Source organism: Sus scrofa, chromosome 15 (genome assembly GCF_000003025.6).
Source record: "Sus scrofa isolate TJ Tabasco breed Duroc chromosome 15, Sscrofa11.1, whole genome shotgun sequence".
NCBI classification, from domain to species: domain Eukaryota; kingdom Metazoa; phylum Chordata; class Mammalia; order Artiodactyla; family Suidae; genus Sus; species Sus scrofa.
Window position 1 is genome coordinate 7,426,916 of NC_010457.5, and position 17,159 is coordinate 7,444,074.

Genomic DNA, 17,159 nt, shown 5'->3' on the forward strand with positions numbered 1-17,159 from the left:
ATGCGCCTTTAAAGTCCTGGATAACAGTCTTTGGTTATTTTTAGATAACTTCTTTTGTTTCAAGCTTGAAAAGAAGTATTAACAAAGATCAAAAAATAAATCACTGATTCAGAGCAGGAAAACGCATATTAAGAAGTTCAAAATATAGTATGTCGAGGCTGTGAGCTAACCTTCCCAGAATACAAGTGAGATCCAGCTTTAGACTCTAATGCACTATATTGGTCCCACTTGGGACCCATCAACATAAAAGGAATTAAGAGAACTCGAAGAGCTGAAAGTCTGAAAAGGAAAGAGGAAAACAATTTAACAATTTTAGAGTGACCCACACATTCTCAATGCCTAAAACCATAAGCCAAGAGGCAGAAAAATACAACCAAATTGTAATAATGGTTAACTCTAGGTGATGGGACTTTGGGTGAGTTTATGCTTACCCATAATTTTCAGAATTTCCAAACATTCTACAATAAGTACGTATGACTAGCATAGTCAGAAAGAAAATAATATGCATACTTTTTAAACCAAGAAGAAAGCCAAGGGTAAAATCATGCAATACATGAAGAAAAATTAAAGGATTAAGATTACAGTTGGCCCTTTGTATCCCTGGGCTTTGCATCCAAAGATAAGAAGGTCAACTGTGTTCATTGTACTATGTGTTTTGTGGGGACAAGAGCATCCTTGGAGTTTGGCATGGGGTTGGGAGGCTGGGCTCCTGGAACCAACCCCCGGCAGATCCCAAGGGAAAACTGTATATTTATAGTAAAAGAAGAGGAGGTACAGTGGTGACTTAACAGTCTTCATTGTTTACAGCAGTTATTAACCTAAACCTACTGCAAACCACACAGACTAATTTTTTGTTAAAATAATAATAATATATACATATATATGTGTATGTATAAATACACACATAGACAACATACACACATACACACACACATATACATCCTTATGGGAGTAAGACTTTTAGAAAAAAGGCAAAGGCACACAAATTATGTAGAAAAAAGAAAAAGCGTCCATATAATTAGGATATCGTTTAAGGCAGTGACTCTTATGGTGATGAGATGTGAAAATGAAGAACACAAACAGAAAGGAATATGCCTTCTCAAGGGGACATCAAAGAATGTCAGGGAAAAGAGACATGTTTGAAGCAAAGTTTGAAATAATCAAGGCATACCCATGAAAGTGTCCAATGTGCGAACATACCTTCAGGAGAAAACCGAGTATCCCTAACCTACCATCTTCAAGGTGAAGGATTCTGGATAACTCAAGACAACACAGGAACAAGCAGTTTCACCTACAAGGTCATTAGAAATGAAAGGTCTTGTCAAAAAAAAGAAAGGACAGAGTTCCTATCGTGGCTCAGTGGTTAACAAATCCGACTGGGAACCATGAGGTTGCGGGTTGATCCCTGGCCTCGCTCAGTGGGTTAAGGCTCCGGCGTTGCCATGGGCTGTGGTGTAGGTTGCAGATATGGCTCGGATCCCACGTTGCTGTGGCTCTGGAGTAGGCTGGCAGCTATAGCTCTGATTCGACCCCTAGCCTGGGAGCCTCCATGTGCCACGGGAGCTGCCCAAGAAATGGCAAAAAAAAAAAAAGGAAAGAAAGGACCCAAAAGTAAGCTCACTTTGTTTCACAAAGCTGATTAGCTTTCCTGCTATCTGTCTATCTTCATCCATATTATCTGGGAGAATACAACTCCAACCTAGTAATCTTTTTGACCCATCCCATGGTCAAGGAATTCTATTATTCTTAACAAAGCTGCCATGTGTATCCAGTTTATCTCCTTCCAGTTGTCACAGGGAGAGTAAATAAGAAATCAACAGTATCCACCTATCAAAAGGTGGCCTCTCTCAAGTATCATAATTGTTCTAGAAAGAGAGATACCGAAAAAACATGCTTCTACTCAGGAATTTCTCTACCAGCACAAATTTCAGGAATGTTAGCAGTGCCAAGGTTAATCAGAGAGACACTGGGAGGATGTGGGGTTTTCTAGGCTCTTGACATTACATCGTACAGGTAGCTGACTCCCTTTGACCTCATGACAATGACCATCCACCACGTATATCCAGAGTGGTTTGGGTTAATTCAAACTTTCACACTAGGTCTGGACCAAGCAGATAGAAAACGCAATCAAGCCTAAAGCTTCCATTCATGATAGGAGCCTCTTCCAAGCTTGCCAGTATCCTCAGGCAGGGCTACAACTGAAAACACAACCAAAGGAAGCATTCTGTGAGAAATTCAGCTGGCTTCATTCTTCAAAGAGGAATAGTAAGGATTTACCCTGCACCTACTACATGCTGGCAACAGTACTGAACATTTTACATCCACAATTTCTTTGGGTTCCTGAGGCTGTTCAGTTCCTGCTACCCTCTCTAGTTAAATTTGGGAAAATTCAAAAGTCCTTGGAAGTCCCCCATCAGCAGTAGCCACAGAGGTGTCTAGAATAAATCCAAGAATAACCTAGTCCCAATCACTCAAAGAAGATGAAGGCTACATAGTACAATTGGATGGAGAGGACTGGAAAATTGTTTTATTATGGAAGGCTTGGTGCCACTACCTTGCATCAGAGCAAATTCTGAAGGAGTTCCAAACCTGAATCATTCTCCTCAGAGTTATTGACTCACTATATTTGGCTCTTATACATCTCACTCGCCATTCTTTCCCTCCCTCTCTCTCTCTGTTTTGCTCTATGCCCTCATGAGACAGAAAGGGTGCACAGAGTTGGCAAGAGGTGACAAAGATCAAAGGGCAGCATCACCCTGCTTGTTCCAAGGTGTTAGCCCCGGGACTATACTGCTACTCTCACTTCTACCCACAAACCTTTTATTTCCTGGTGTGTATTAAACCTTGACCGGAAAGCTTTTTCCATTCTCATGCCCTACTCTCCATCCCATCTTCCTCCTTTCCTCCATCCTATTCCCTCTACCTATATGTATACACACACACACACACACACACACACTCTCACATTCACACACACCTCCCTTTTGCGTCAAAGGGCAGTGAGTACTCATCAGAGGGAAAAGGAAACAGTCAGACCTCACCAAAGCCACACACTTGTAGCTCAAGTCAAGTTCTGACTTGGTTTGGGGGGGTGTTTCAATGTATTAGTTTTATTAGTTTCACAGTCACTAATCGATACCACACAAGGATCAATTTCAAATACCCTTTCTTGAAATGGAGGACAGACGCTAAAACTAAACAGCATTTTTTTCTACATGGCTTTTGAGAATGCAGCATGTTGGCAAAAAAAATTATTAAAGTAACTCTTGCTGCCAGTTTCCCTTTGTTCTCCACATCTCAGGAACCTGCACAACTCAGCTGCATGTAAAATGATGCAGGCGCATTTCAGAGTCAGCAGCGATGCACCCTTCGGGCGGAGGGCCCCCCTTTAAAAGTCAGCATCCCTCCCATTGTGTCCGTCATACTCTCTAATGCTATTTAAAGCTGCACAGGGCTCTCTTACACCCGTCTGGGTAGCAGGCTCTCCACTCTGTTCCTCTTCTGGGCTGTCCTGAAGAGACGTGAAAGGGAAAGCCTCAAAGGTGGGAACTACACGTTTATGTAGGGCAACGAGGCAGCCATATCCTTCTGCTTTCCCCTGAAAATCAAGCCTCACCTTATCATTTCCTCACCAAGATTAACTCCTGCTTCCTGAAGAGTATTTCTGAGGTAGAAAGCAGAGGTGGTGAAAAAAAGGGGGGAGCTGAAAAGTCCAATCTGTCAAGCTCCATTTTAGAAGAAAGGAAAACTGAAAAGTGAACGTATTTAACATGAGCCATTTCCTGCACTCAGGAGGGAAGAAAGCGCGCAGTAACTGTGTGCAGGAGGAGATCCGCAGTGGTGTTATCTCTGACCTGCAGCTTAGCCCCAGTGTCTCAGCTGCCAAAAAGCTCCCATTCAACGTTGTGCTGAGTTCATCAATGCTCCACGTGTCAGGATCCTAACAGGAAAAAGCAGGACAGACAGTCTCTCCATTCAACCGCCTGGGGACCCCATGACAACTAAAATCCCCTCGCAGACCATCCATATCAACCTTCGGCAGGTCAGAGCACGCAACCCCTTCAGAACCACAGGCTCGGGCCCACACCCTTTCCCCTTGTCAACATTGTCACTTTAAACAGAACGTCGAGCCTTATCACGAAACCTGAAGTAAGTATGACAATTAAGATGGATTGCAAAGCCTGCTTGTGCTTCACAATTAACAATCACTTGGCAGCGGGTTCCACGCAACTGTTGGGGGGTATGGCAAGAACTTTATCCCTGCTTAGTGCTGCATTAGCATATTTAGTAGGCTGCAAGACATAATTCCTAAGATATGAACATATTTTTGTCTTTTTTTAAAATCTGCAATTAAGCTGTAATATGTAGGAACTCTGCACCAGGCAATCAACGTGCAAACACCAAGATGGAGTTGGGGAAGAGGAGGACAAGCGAGAGAAATGTTCCCCCAGCGCTGATAACACCCTGAACTGGTAACTGCTTCCAATGTCATGGGTTAGCTAGAAAACTGTGGCTCCTTCCTGGCTGTGACAAAATTCAGGGGGGGGGGGGTGCTGCTGGGGTTGCCCCACTGCTTCTGGCATCAGGTGATTGCTCTGTAAGAGCATAGCTACTTTCTTTAAACCCATGTATTGAAAAAAAAAAAAAAATTAGACCCAGAGATGACCCTACTGGTTCCTTAGCAAACTATGCCTTTTTCACAGAAAGCACTTTCTGATTCTCAATCTTTGAGAAATAAGTGACGCTGATAAAAATCATATTTGTTTGACAAGTATAACAACCCTTCCTCAGATTGTTCATAATTTTCCCTTACTTGCTTGCCCATCTGCCACATCATGAAAAAGGACCAGGGAGTGCAGTGCCTGGACCGGTGTCACCAAAAAAAAACACAAGCTGGGTACTGTCCCAAGCTTCTCCAGCGTGTTTACTATATATACTTGGCCTTAGAGTCCAAGCAAGCCCCGGGTGGGGGCTGAGGAGGGAAAGAAACATAGCCAGATCTTTCTAAGATAGCCAGGACTTTGTCTTTCTCGACATCTGGGTTGCAAGAAGGCAGGATATCCTGCCAAATATATTACAGCTGTGAGACCCACCTTGTGACTTAAGACACTGCAGAAGCTGAAGAGCAGAGAAGACATAGGCATGTTTTCTAGGAAGAAACTTCACCCATTTACCTCTTTTGTAAAATAATACACATAAACACACACACACACCACACACACACACACACACACACGCCTCCAGCTTAGGTGAGCAGCTCTCCAGTGGCATAAAAGCAAGCATATGAAAGTAACAAATGCAATTGAGCACACAAAGTCTTTCTTTACAACACCAGAAGAGTAGCAGATGAAAGCACCTGGCAGTCTTGGCACGCCAGAAGAAAATCTAAGCTGTGACAAAACAAAACAGGTGTACAGGTATAAAACTTTTGCTTTCTAATAATGCCCCTCTCTTCACTGGAATGCTTTGACAGGTGCAGAAGTTCAAGTTACAGTGGGGAAGTGGCAAATAAATACACAGCATTAGAGTCTGACGTGCTTGCTGAGCACCGGGGATGTTAATAACTGGCAAGGTACACTAATCTCTGATTGCAACATTTGGTTTACCTTAATCTGGAGGGACAGCTGTATTAAAGAGGGAATTATACTAATCAGTTCAAGGCCCTTGCATATAAAACTTCCCATTAGGCTTAAAGTACACCAGCTTATGCTCATTCTCTAGGAGCCTTACATCTGGTTCTGAATAAGGCTGCCTCTCATTTGCAAGGTACAAACTGAAAACAAGGGGGAGGGGGCTGACAGTTGCTGGAGGATGGGTGATAGAAGAGTAAGCTACTAATTCTTTGAAATTTTTAACAGCACAAAACTAGCTTCTAGGCATCTTAATACGAAAAGGGGGGGAAAGCATGTGTTATCAACCCTAGGCCATTTTTTCCTGTTACCGGAGGTGACCAACATAAAATAAAATTGATGATGTCAGTCAAAAACAGCTAAGCACAAAGCTTGGCTTTGTTATCTTAAGTCAGAAGGTATGATAGGCCATGCCATATGGCTCTAATCCGCCTCTATCTCCCATCACCTAACAGGAAACCTTCATGTAGCATGACCTTATTTGGCTGGTTCCAGGTTAGGGCTGCCCAAAGGGGATTTTTCTGTTTCTGCTATATCCAAAGGTTTATGTTGATTTTTTTCTGAGCCCTGCAAACTATAAATCCGACTGATTACTCTGCACTCTTTTGCTTGACTGAGCCTTTACAATCAGACATCCCCGTTAACAATAAGCTCCTAATGAATCAAACATCTATGGCATTAGTTTCACCTAGCTGCCTCTTTCCCATGCACTGTGCTGCTTTGTCAGACCTGGTTTGATGAGAAAAGCTAGTGACACTTGCTGCACCTATTGATAAACAATTCAGTAATGAGGGGCATAACAAAAATTACCTAAAACAACCTGATTAAAAATGACAGGCAAGCCTTACTCCATTGCTCTATAGCGAAGGTAACTCTGGTTCTGTGTTGGAAAAATAACGAAGTAAAATAAAATTTCCTTCTTGATCAAGGAGTTCGTTTCTGAATGTGTGTTTATGAAAAGATTAAATTTTTCCAGTGATGTTTTAAATGCTTTCAGGTTATGTAATTATCAATAACGTTAGGGACTCTGAATTCAGGGGGCTTGTCTTTCAACTTTCTGAGATGAACCCCTGCTTCTTCTGCGTAAACTTTCTGAATAGTCAAGCTAAGATGGAGATCTTCACTTTCTTTCTTAAATGCGAGTTTAGTCATTGAGAAACTCAATAGTGCATGTGCTAATCATTAGGTAAGAATAGTGTGGGCACAAAAAGAGAGATTCTAAGATACAAAAAAAATTTCAGAACAAAGTAGAAAAAAACTTCATGGACAAAATTATCTTCCTAAAAGGAATAACTTAACCTTTCCATGGACACTGAAGTTTCTTTTATTGGGGTCACCCGGGGGACCTTTGCAACTTCGAAATAAGCTTGTACCCAGGGGAGGCCAGGCTCTCGTGAAAGCTTGATTCAAAGACAGAAATGTGTGGGTTTTGCAATTGTGTGGCAGCATGTTGGGAGGGTTTCCATCAGTGCACAGATGCACTTGAAAATCAAATATGGACACGGGGAATGTTTTTTGGAGATGGAAAATGAGTGCTGATGACATGTTTATACTTCGCAGATGGATCCAGTACAGAACCATTTTTTTGTAAAGAAACAATATCCACCATTTGCTAAATTTTTTTTAAACAGACACAAAATGGTGGCACAAGAAGTGAATAGTCCATCATACATATTCCACCTGTTCCTTGGTCTTACAACTGTCTTCCACCCTGACTGTAATCAATGACTGTTGTAGTCTTATTTTTTCTCAAATGTTATCCAAAGAATATGAAAAAAGAAACACAATATACAAAGCCGTTTGGAAGAGCAAAATGATTTGAAATTAATTTGCTACATATGAAAAAATCAGAAAATGACAAATGCTATTAAGTAACAAATGCTGATTTAAGCTTGAAAAAAAGCATTTTCTTATTGGCATATTTTCTCCTTAAATCCGATATCAAAATAATTTTTGAATGTTTTCTCTTTGGAGTCTAGAATGTCTCCTTAATTCCGTCTTTTGGCCCCACCATGGATCCCTTGGGTATTTGAACCTCTAGAAATGCAAACACCATAGTACAAATACTAGTTATTGTCTTATTATTGATACATTATAGTGATAGTTCACAGTTATAAATATTAATTATTATAACACAGAAATGTACAATATATATAGGATACGTACTTAAAAGATACTCTAAAACATTTAACTACAAAAGAACATTATTGATAGCACTGTAAATCTGCTTAATAGGAGATATCAGAATAATCAACTCAACTTATTGCCATCATTAATAACATTAACTTGTCATTTCAGGTGTGAAATATTGATAAAAGTGACTTGCCTCAAGATGTGGAGATTGTAAAACAAGAAAGAAGTTATGTATGGGAAATATAAAATCTAATAGTTTGATAATTTAAAATAACAAATTCTAATTTTCAGACTCGGTGAATATGTTTTTTTAAATGTTCCAAATAATGTGCGACATACTGAAATTAATTTTTTTTTAGTTTTGGTCAAATTAACTTTGCCTGACTGTTTTACCTTTCTTACCATCTGTATTCAGAACCTACTGAATTCTACAGCTAACCTTTAGTCAACCATATTTTTATTCTAAGAATTAGTCTGAGGTTAAGAATTAGAAATAGAATATGAATCCCAGAAAATAGTCAAACAGCCTGAGACTGGATAACAAAATCTTGAGAATATACATAAATCGACATGTTTTTCAACCCTGTAGTTTCTGGCAGTGTACCAAACATAAATCTGCAGTTCTACATTCTATGATTCTAACACCTTGTTATCATCCTGGAACTAACAAAAGCCTGTGTACTCTTCTCTAAATAAAGCAAATCTTCATTTTTATTGCTGCATTTTTGACACATGTGAATAAGGCCAAAACATTTTATAAATTCTTAATTATTTTTTGCCTATCCATCAAAAAACAGGTCAGAGGCTTAATGCATTCTTGGAGTTCCACAGAAAATGTTAGTACTCTACCTAAATTAAACTTATTGAACTTTGCAACAGTTAAGAAAAGTAAATGTATATCCTCCCGATTTTAGCACTTAATCATCATTCAACAAATGCATAGAACATAAAGATCTGTGGAAAAAATTAATGATCATCTGTTTCAATTTCTTTATTTAAAATATTAGGAAGAGGAGATCCGAGAGGCAATATGACATTCAAGTTCACATGAGTATGCCTGGAAATCTGTTTTCTGAGGCTTGCTTTATTCTACCAAAGTATTCTGTTTACAAATTTTGCAAGATTTAGTTATAGTGAACTAATTTTATAGTCATTTGTTCTCTAAGTACCATATTACGCAGCATATTAGCTAGTAATACAGTAGAGAGTATCATATTAGAGAATAAGTGAATAAAATAAAAATTAATAAGCTAGATTCTACCAGAACCTAAATTTACATGCCTGCATGTAAGTCAGCACCTATTTAAGATCACTAGACAATAAGTTAATTTTTATTTTTTTTTAATTTATTTATTTTTTTTTTTTTTGCTATTTAGGGCCACACCCAAGGCACATGGAGGTTCCCAGGCTAGGGTCAAATGGACCTGTAGCGCTGGCCTACACCACAGCCACAGCAATGTGGGATCTGAGCTGCATCTGTGACCTACACCACAGCTAACAGCAATGCCAGATCCTTCACCACTGAGCGAGGCCAGGGATCAAACCCGAATCTTCACGGATCCTAGTTGGGTTCATTAACCACTGAGCCACGAAGGGAATTCCAATAAGTTAATTATGTGATAATACAATCAGGTCCTCAGTGACAGCAGAGGTTATGTAAGAGTGCTATTAACCAAAGGACATCTTTCAATACAGGGGCCTGTGTGTTACTCTGGTCCCTGCCTACCTCTTCAGGAGAGAGATCCAGAGGCAGAACTCTCACTCTATAATCCTGATCATGCCACTTAAGATTCACATAAGGAAGAACTAGAGAGCTCTTCTACATCAATATTGACTTTCAAGGTAGTCCAAAGGGGCAACCCTTTAAAGCTTGAAGTTTACGATAGTCGACTGTCATCTTCTGAATATGCTTCTAAATGGGGAGAACACAGAATATTCTCAAGTCATCCTTACTTCACAGAGTTGAAGCACTTTTCCTGTTCCCCAGATTTTAATGTGGGGCTTATCCTTTCACAAGCATGTTGGGCTAATTCACAAAGTTTCACAGGTATATGAATAGCTGCTGGGAACCCATGGTTTGTCATCTCCATCCCTAATTTCTGATGGTAATACCAACTCTGCTAGCAATTATAGGTGATATGTGTGTAAAGAGAAAATATATGGCTCTCTGATTTGAAAATCAGACTTTGTCTTTTTGGGCCCCAAGAATCAAAAAGAGTCCTGATGCAAATAGTGTTTGGCATTAGTACAAAGAAAAGAATGTTTGCTTCCATCAATGAAAATTAAAAGTCACAGGTGTCTGCCAGTGATGATACTGACTACTGCTTAGTTTACAAATACAGCTTTATAATTTATTTGTTCAACACCTCCATACTAGTTGTGTGCTGTTAACCCAAGAATAACTTAAATATAGGGACAGTGAATATCAGATGTGGTTTGAGGCATTTTAGGGAAGATGCCCTAGACTTTCCTAAATTTTGTCTAAGAAATATTCTGAATGGAGTCTGTTCCCACTGTTAGCGTTAGTTTTGTAAAGATGTATGTGAGTTTAATTTTTCTAACTGGGTCAGTTGAGCAGTTTATATTTATCCATATATTAGCCTCACTGATTCATGTATCTTAATCCTAATTAGGCTTAGTAATTAGATATCGTAATTGGTATACAACTAAATATATGATGATTATATTATTTTTCTGTTATTTACATTTTAAATTATCCATTGAAATTCACCCAATCAAAATATCTAAATCTGTTGGCAAGAAGAAGTTTGGTTATCATGTAAATAGAACTTTAAAAATATATATTTAAGTAGAATTTGAACCATTTTTATACATGTTGAAATTCTTTTAGTTTGTATTGAATTTGTCTTGAAGTATTCCCAGCCAACATGTTGAATGGCAAAATATGAGACTTCTTTTTACAGTCTTGAAATTTGATAGACCAAACTTACTTTTGCTTATTACCTAGCACCCATTGCTGACCATGGAAAGATTAAGTTACATCTGATGTTGTTATTTTTCATTGGTGTAGCTCATTCTGCCAGTGGTGATGGCACTAGGACTGCAGAAGTTTCTGCTTTCACTCTTGAGGGGCTGCCAGTTTTTATAGTCGCCATAAGAAACCAACAGTAACCAATAATGCACAAACTCATCTTTTGCATATGCTCATGTTTTTTATTGTTCAAAACTAACAACCTCATGAAAGTTGAAACTGTTATGTAGTTGGGTCAGTAACTACATGGCAATGTGAGGAGAATTTGAAGTTCTATCAGTAAAAAAGTGAGGGGAAATTTGCCTGGGTTAAGCTTCGACCTCAACATCAAAGGATGCAATAGGATAAAGATGCTCGGCTTATAGAATTGATCCCAAAAAGTAGTCAGTTCCTAAGGAGTCCAAAATTCTAATATTTGTTAAATATATCATTTTGTCAACATAGGCAGTGAGACACAGAAACTTGCCGTGGGTTCTAATTCCCTTCCAATTAAGTTATAAAAAAAAAAGACTTGCTAACTCTCCCACCCTTTTCTAAGTGGAGAATAGATATTCTGTGGCTCCTGTGGGTGGCCTCTCCCGGTCTCCACAGAAAGTCATGTTTACTACATGTGACCTTTGCATGCTAGCATGCATCTCAGACATCTAATTATGTGCTTATTGTAACACTGGATGGAATCTTTCCACTTTCCTTTGCATCCAAGAGTTTTAAATTAACTGAAGTCACCATACTTCATTGAGAACCATGTCATAACATTTTGTCTTAAATTATATGACACAACTAGAATTTTAATTTTTTCCATGTAAAAAGAGGCTAAAATCAATGGTTTAATAAAGTGGATCACTAAGAATTTGAGTTCATTGAAGTCAATTTAAACTATATTCCACAATATTCAAAGTAATTCATTCAATGTATATTTATCAGACCTACGTATTTATCAAGGTGCTACAAACTTAAGCAGACATAGATTTATGGAGTTCCAGGTCTCGTGATGGAACCAGTATTTCAAAGTTTTTGTTCAATTATAAGTTGAGGGAGTTCCCACCATGGCTGAGTGGTTAACGAATCCAACTAGGAACCATGAGATTTTGGGTTCGATCCTTGGCCTCATTCAGTGGGCTAAGGATCCAGCATTGCCGTGAGCTATGGTGTAGGTTGCAGACTCAGCTCAGATCTGGCATTGTTGTGCCTCTGGTGTAGGCCGGTGGCTACAGCTCCAATTAAACCCCTAGCCTGGGAACCTCCATATGCTGCAGGTGTGACCCTAGAAAACAAAAAAAATAAAAAATAAATTTTTAATTATAAATTGATGTAGGAAGTGTGGGGGGCAGGGTTGGGGGCATCTGAAAATGTACTACTACCATGTTTTCACCATCACAACTTATGATCTCAGTCTTTCCTTCTTGCCTTCATAAAGGCCAAAAGAGAGAAATTGGCAAATTAGACAGCCTTAAAGCAAACTCTAGGAATGCCATCAACAGCATGACCTTTGCAACCAAATCCAGCAACCACACCTTCACCATACTCCTCAATAAAATTTAAGCAACTACTATTGGGTAAAAAGTCTGTGATATTTTTGCCTTTTTTTTTTTTTCACTTTTTTTTTAATGGCCACACCTGCAGCATATAGAAGTTCCCAGGCCAGGGATTAAATCTGGATAGTTTGACCCACTGTGCGGGGTCGTAGATTGAACCCATGCCTTCACAGAGACCCAAGCCCCTGCAGCTGGATTCTTTTTTTTTTTTTTTTTTATTGCAGTTGGATTCTTAACCCACTGCACCACAGCAGGACTCTGTTTTTGCCACTCTCGATAAATGTGTTTGTCAGCTGCGTCCTGACACACATTCTGATGGCAAAATTTGACTGACTTCTACCCTTACTTTTTCCAGGACAGTGCCCCTTGCATGAAAATCAGCTCCAAAAGGGCTGGCCTTCAGGATTGTTCCTAAATGAGCTTTCTTGTACTGTTTATCATGACACCTCTGATCCCATCTGTGGCCCCAGAGCTTCCCGTCAGTACAAAGACCGGGACACTTACTCATCCTGCTAGTGCCAAAGGCCTGAGCAAAGAGCAGATGGTTTTTTTTTAAATTTGCCTTATTTGACATAAACCTATTCTTTCATCCCAACTTCCTACCCAATTATACCTTGGCTATTTATACTGGTATTTGATAAAGAAATTTTAATTTCTAAGAGCTTTATATGGTGAGCTCAACAATACAGTGTTTAAAATGACAGGCATTGAAGACGGAAGCATAGGAAGATCCTGAATTCACCTCTACCCATGGACACACCAAATCTACAACTACACATGGAAAAATATCCTCTGAAAAAAACCTGAAACAGTTGCTTCACAACAAAGAGCAAAAGGTCCACATTGAGATGGGGAGGAGAGGCAAAAATACAGTCTTGCCAAGAAGCCGATGCCCAGCTTGGCAACCTAGTCAGGAGGGATCTCACATATCTGGAGCTTCTCTCTGAGGAACAGGCGGTTCATGCCCCACCTCAGATACCCTAAGTTTTGGGCCCTGCAATGGAGACATGAGCCCCTAAAATGCCTGGCTTTGAAAAAGCAAAGTTGTAGGAAGTTGAGATATTTCCCCTAAACGGCTCACACACAGACTCACTCTCCCCAGGGACCAGCGCAGAAGCAGCAGTTTGAAAAGTGCCTAGACTATACAGGAAGGCGATTCATTTGATAATCGTAAATCACCTGCCAGCAGCGCAGAGGCCTACTGGGACTCTCTATGGGGATGGAGGCACTGGCGGGCAGCATTTGTTCTCTCCCTCTACCCTGAATAGTGCCAGCAGGCACACCCTGACCCTGTGCTCTCTCTCTCTCTCCAGAAGTCCTACAAAAGCTAGCACGTGTGGCCCAGCCCTGGGCTCTCCCACTAACTCGTGAAAGCCGACGACACACACAGTTCACACAAGGGACGCCCATTGATCGCCTGGCTTTGGTGGCCAGGAGAGATTGTGTTCCTGAGCCCCACAGGACTCTCTGTAACAATCAGAAAGACAGTTCTTGGCAGGCTACTGCCCCCAGGGCACAGCACACACAACAGACTGAAACACACCCCCAGTCTTTCTGTGAAAAAGACCTATTTACTTGTCCTGGAGCTTCAGCCTGAGGGGCAGGTTTCAGGTTTGCCATGCATCTAGAAGGAACAGAGGTGCTGCCAGGAAATGCAGGGGAACACCGACGTGCTCTCCCTTGGCCTCATTATAGTTCGCTGGTACCTCTAAGAGCTTATACACTTGTCTGAAGCCTTGATTTTTTAAGTGCTACCCAGAGGACACCAGATCACACGGACTTACCACCCCAGGCCAGCAAGACTTATGATTACAGTCCCGCAGGAGAATATATATTAGCATACTTTAAAAGCTGCTGCCTGATGGTCTGGCTTCTAATCAGCTTGAAACTAGGTGCTGACTGAGATCCTTCTTTTAGAACACTGACAGGTCTTGGCACACCTTCAACAACCGGGACCTATCAAGAACAAATCAGGCTACTTAGACAATCACAAAGATTCAAGAGACAACCAAGAGCTAGGGCAAGGTTGAAATATAAGGTTCTTCTCCTCCGCAAGGCCACTCCTTCAAGACTGGGAGAGATACGTATTTTACCTAATACACAGAAACAGACCAGAGTCAAGCAAAATGAGGAAGCAGAGGAATACGTTTCAGTGGAAAGAACAAAATAAAACCTAAGAAAAACCTTAATGAAGTGGAGATAAGTAACTTACCTGATACAGAGTTTACAGTAATTTTTACAAAAAGACTCAGGAAACTTGGGAAAAGAATGGATGAGAAGAGTGAGAACCTCAACAAAGATATAGAAAGTATAAGAAAGTACCAAATAGAAGTCACAGAACTGAAGGATACAATAACTACACTGAAAAAATACACTAGAGATTCAACAGCAGACTAGATGAAGCAACAGAAAGGATAAGTGACCTAAAATATAAGGAAGTGGACCTCACTCAACAGAGCAGCAAGAAAAATAAATAATAATAATTTTAAAAAGTGAAGATATCTTAAGGGGCCTAGTGGACAAAATCAAGTGAAATAACATTTGCATTATAGGAGTCCATGAAGGAAAAGAGAGAAGAAGGTACAGAAAATTTATTTGAAGAAATGAAGGCTGAAAATGTCCCTAACCTAGGGTAGAAAACTGACATCCAAAGAGTTCCAAGAAAAAAATCATCCTAAAAAGATCCATATCAAGACACATTACAATAAAAACATCAAAAATTAAAGATAGAAAGAGAATCTTAAAACAACAAGAGAAAAAAAAAAATGTTATATATAAGGGAACCCCCAGAAGATTTTCAGAAGATTTTTCAGCAGAAACTTTACAGGCTAGAAGGAAATGACATGATATATTCAAAATGCTAAAAGGGCAAAAACTCCAACCAAAAACTCTATATGGCAAGGTTATCATGCAGAATCAAAGAAGAGATAAAGAGGTTTTGAGAAAAGGAAAAGTTAAAGGAATTCATCACCACTTAATCTGCCTTACAAGAAATGCTAAAGGAATTTCTTCAAGCTGAAAATAAAGGGCATTAATTATTAACAAGAAAATGTATGAAAGTGTAAATCTCATAGGTAAAGGTAAATACATCATAAAGGTAGTAGGTCAAGCATTTATAAAGCCAGTATGAAGGTTAAAAGACAAAAGTAGTAAAAATAACTATAACTACAATAATAAGTTAAGGGATACATAAAATAAAATGATGTAAACATAACATCGAAAACATAAAAGGTGGAGAGGGCTGGTAAAAGTATAGAGTTTTAGAATTCATTCAAACTTAAGTTGCTACCAATTTAAAATAGACTGTTACATAACAGTCTATTATATACATAACTTGTAGATATGACATATATATTATATATATAACTTATTTATTCATTGGTTACCATGAGATTCACACATAACATATAACATATTCACATATAACAGTATGTGAATCTCGTGGTAACCAATGAATAAATAGATCATCCAAACAGAAAATCAATAAGGCAACATCAGCTTTAAACAGTACATGAGACCATATGTACTTGATAGATATACAGAGAAAGAGATATATGCAGAACATTCTATCCAAAAGCCATGAAATACACACTCTTCTCAAATGCACATGGAATATTCTCCAGGGTAGATCATATGTTAGGTGCAAAAAAAAATCACATCCAGCATGTTTTTCAATCTCAATAATATGAAACCAGAATCAATTACAAGCAGAGAACTAGAAAAATCACAAATTTGTGGAGATTAAACAAGTTACTGAACAACCAATGGGTAAATGAAGAAATAAAAGGAGAAATTTAAAAAATACTTGAGGAGTTCCCATTGTGGCACAGCAGAAACGAATCCAACTAGGAACCATGAGGTTGCGGGTTCAATCCCTGGCCTCACTCAGTGGGTTAAGGATCCAGTGTTGCCATGAGCTGTGGTATAGGTTGCAGACTCAGCTCAGAACTGGTGTTGCTGTGGCTATGGCGTAGGCTAGCAGCTGTAGCTCCAATTAGACCCCTAGCCTTGGAACCTCCATATGCAGCTGGTGCAGCCCCAAAAAAGACAAATAAATAAATAAATAATAAAAAAATACTTGAGGCAAATGAAAATGGAAATACAACTTACCAAATTCTGTGGGATGCAACAAAAGGAGTTCTACGAGGGAAAGTTCAGAGCAACACAGGCCTGCCTCAAGAAATAAGAAAAATCTCCAATAAACAACCTAACTTTCCATCTAGAGCTAGAAACAGAAAAACAAACAAAGCAAGTAACAGAGTAGAAATAAATGAAATAGAAACTAAAAAGGCTATAGAAAAGATCAACAAAACTAAGCTGGTTCTTTGAAAAGGTAAACCAAATTGGTAAAAACTGGTTAGACTCACCAAGCAAAAAAAGAGAGATCTCAAATAAATAAAATCAGAAAAGAGGGGAAATTACAGCTGATATCATAGAAATACAAAGGCTCACAGGAGACCACTATGGACAATTATACACCAACAAATTGAACAACCTAGAAAAAATAAACTCCTAGAACCTTCCGAGATTGAATGAGAAAAAATAGAAAATCTGAATAGACCAATTTCTAGAAAGGATATTGAATCCATGATTTAAAACCTCCCAACACAAAAGTCCAAGACAAGATGGCTTGACTGGTTTATTCTACAAAACACTTAAAAATTTAATACCTATCCTTCTCAAACTCTTCCAAAAATTTGAAGAGGAGGGAACATTTCTAACCTTATTTTGAGTACCTCATTACCCTGATACAAAGCCAGACAAAAACATTAAAAAAAAAAAGAAAGAAAGAAAAGTAAAGGCCAGTATCCCTAATAAACGTAGATGCAAACATCCTTAACAGAATAATAGCAAACCAAATTCAACAAT

At 39.1% G+C, this 17,159-nt stretch overlaps 1 pseudogene; it reads right to left on the minus strand.

The window, feature by feature from the left end:
- Window positions 12,030-16,094, minus strand: LOC110257094 (annotated as a pseudogene).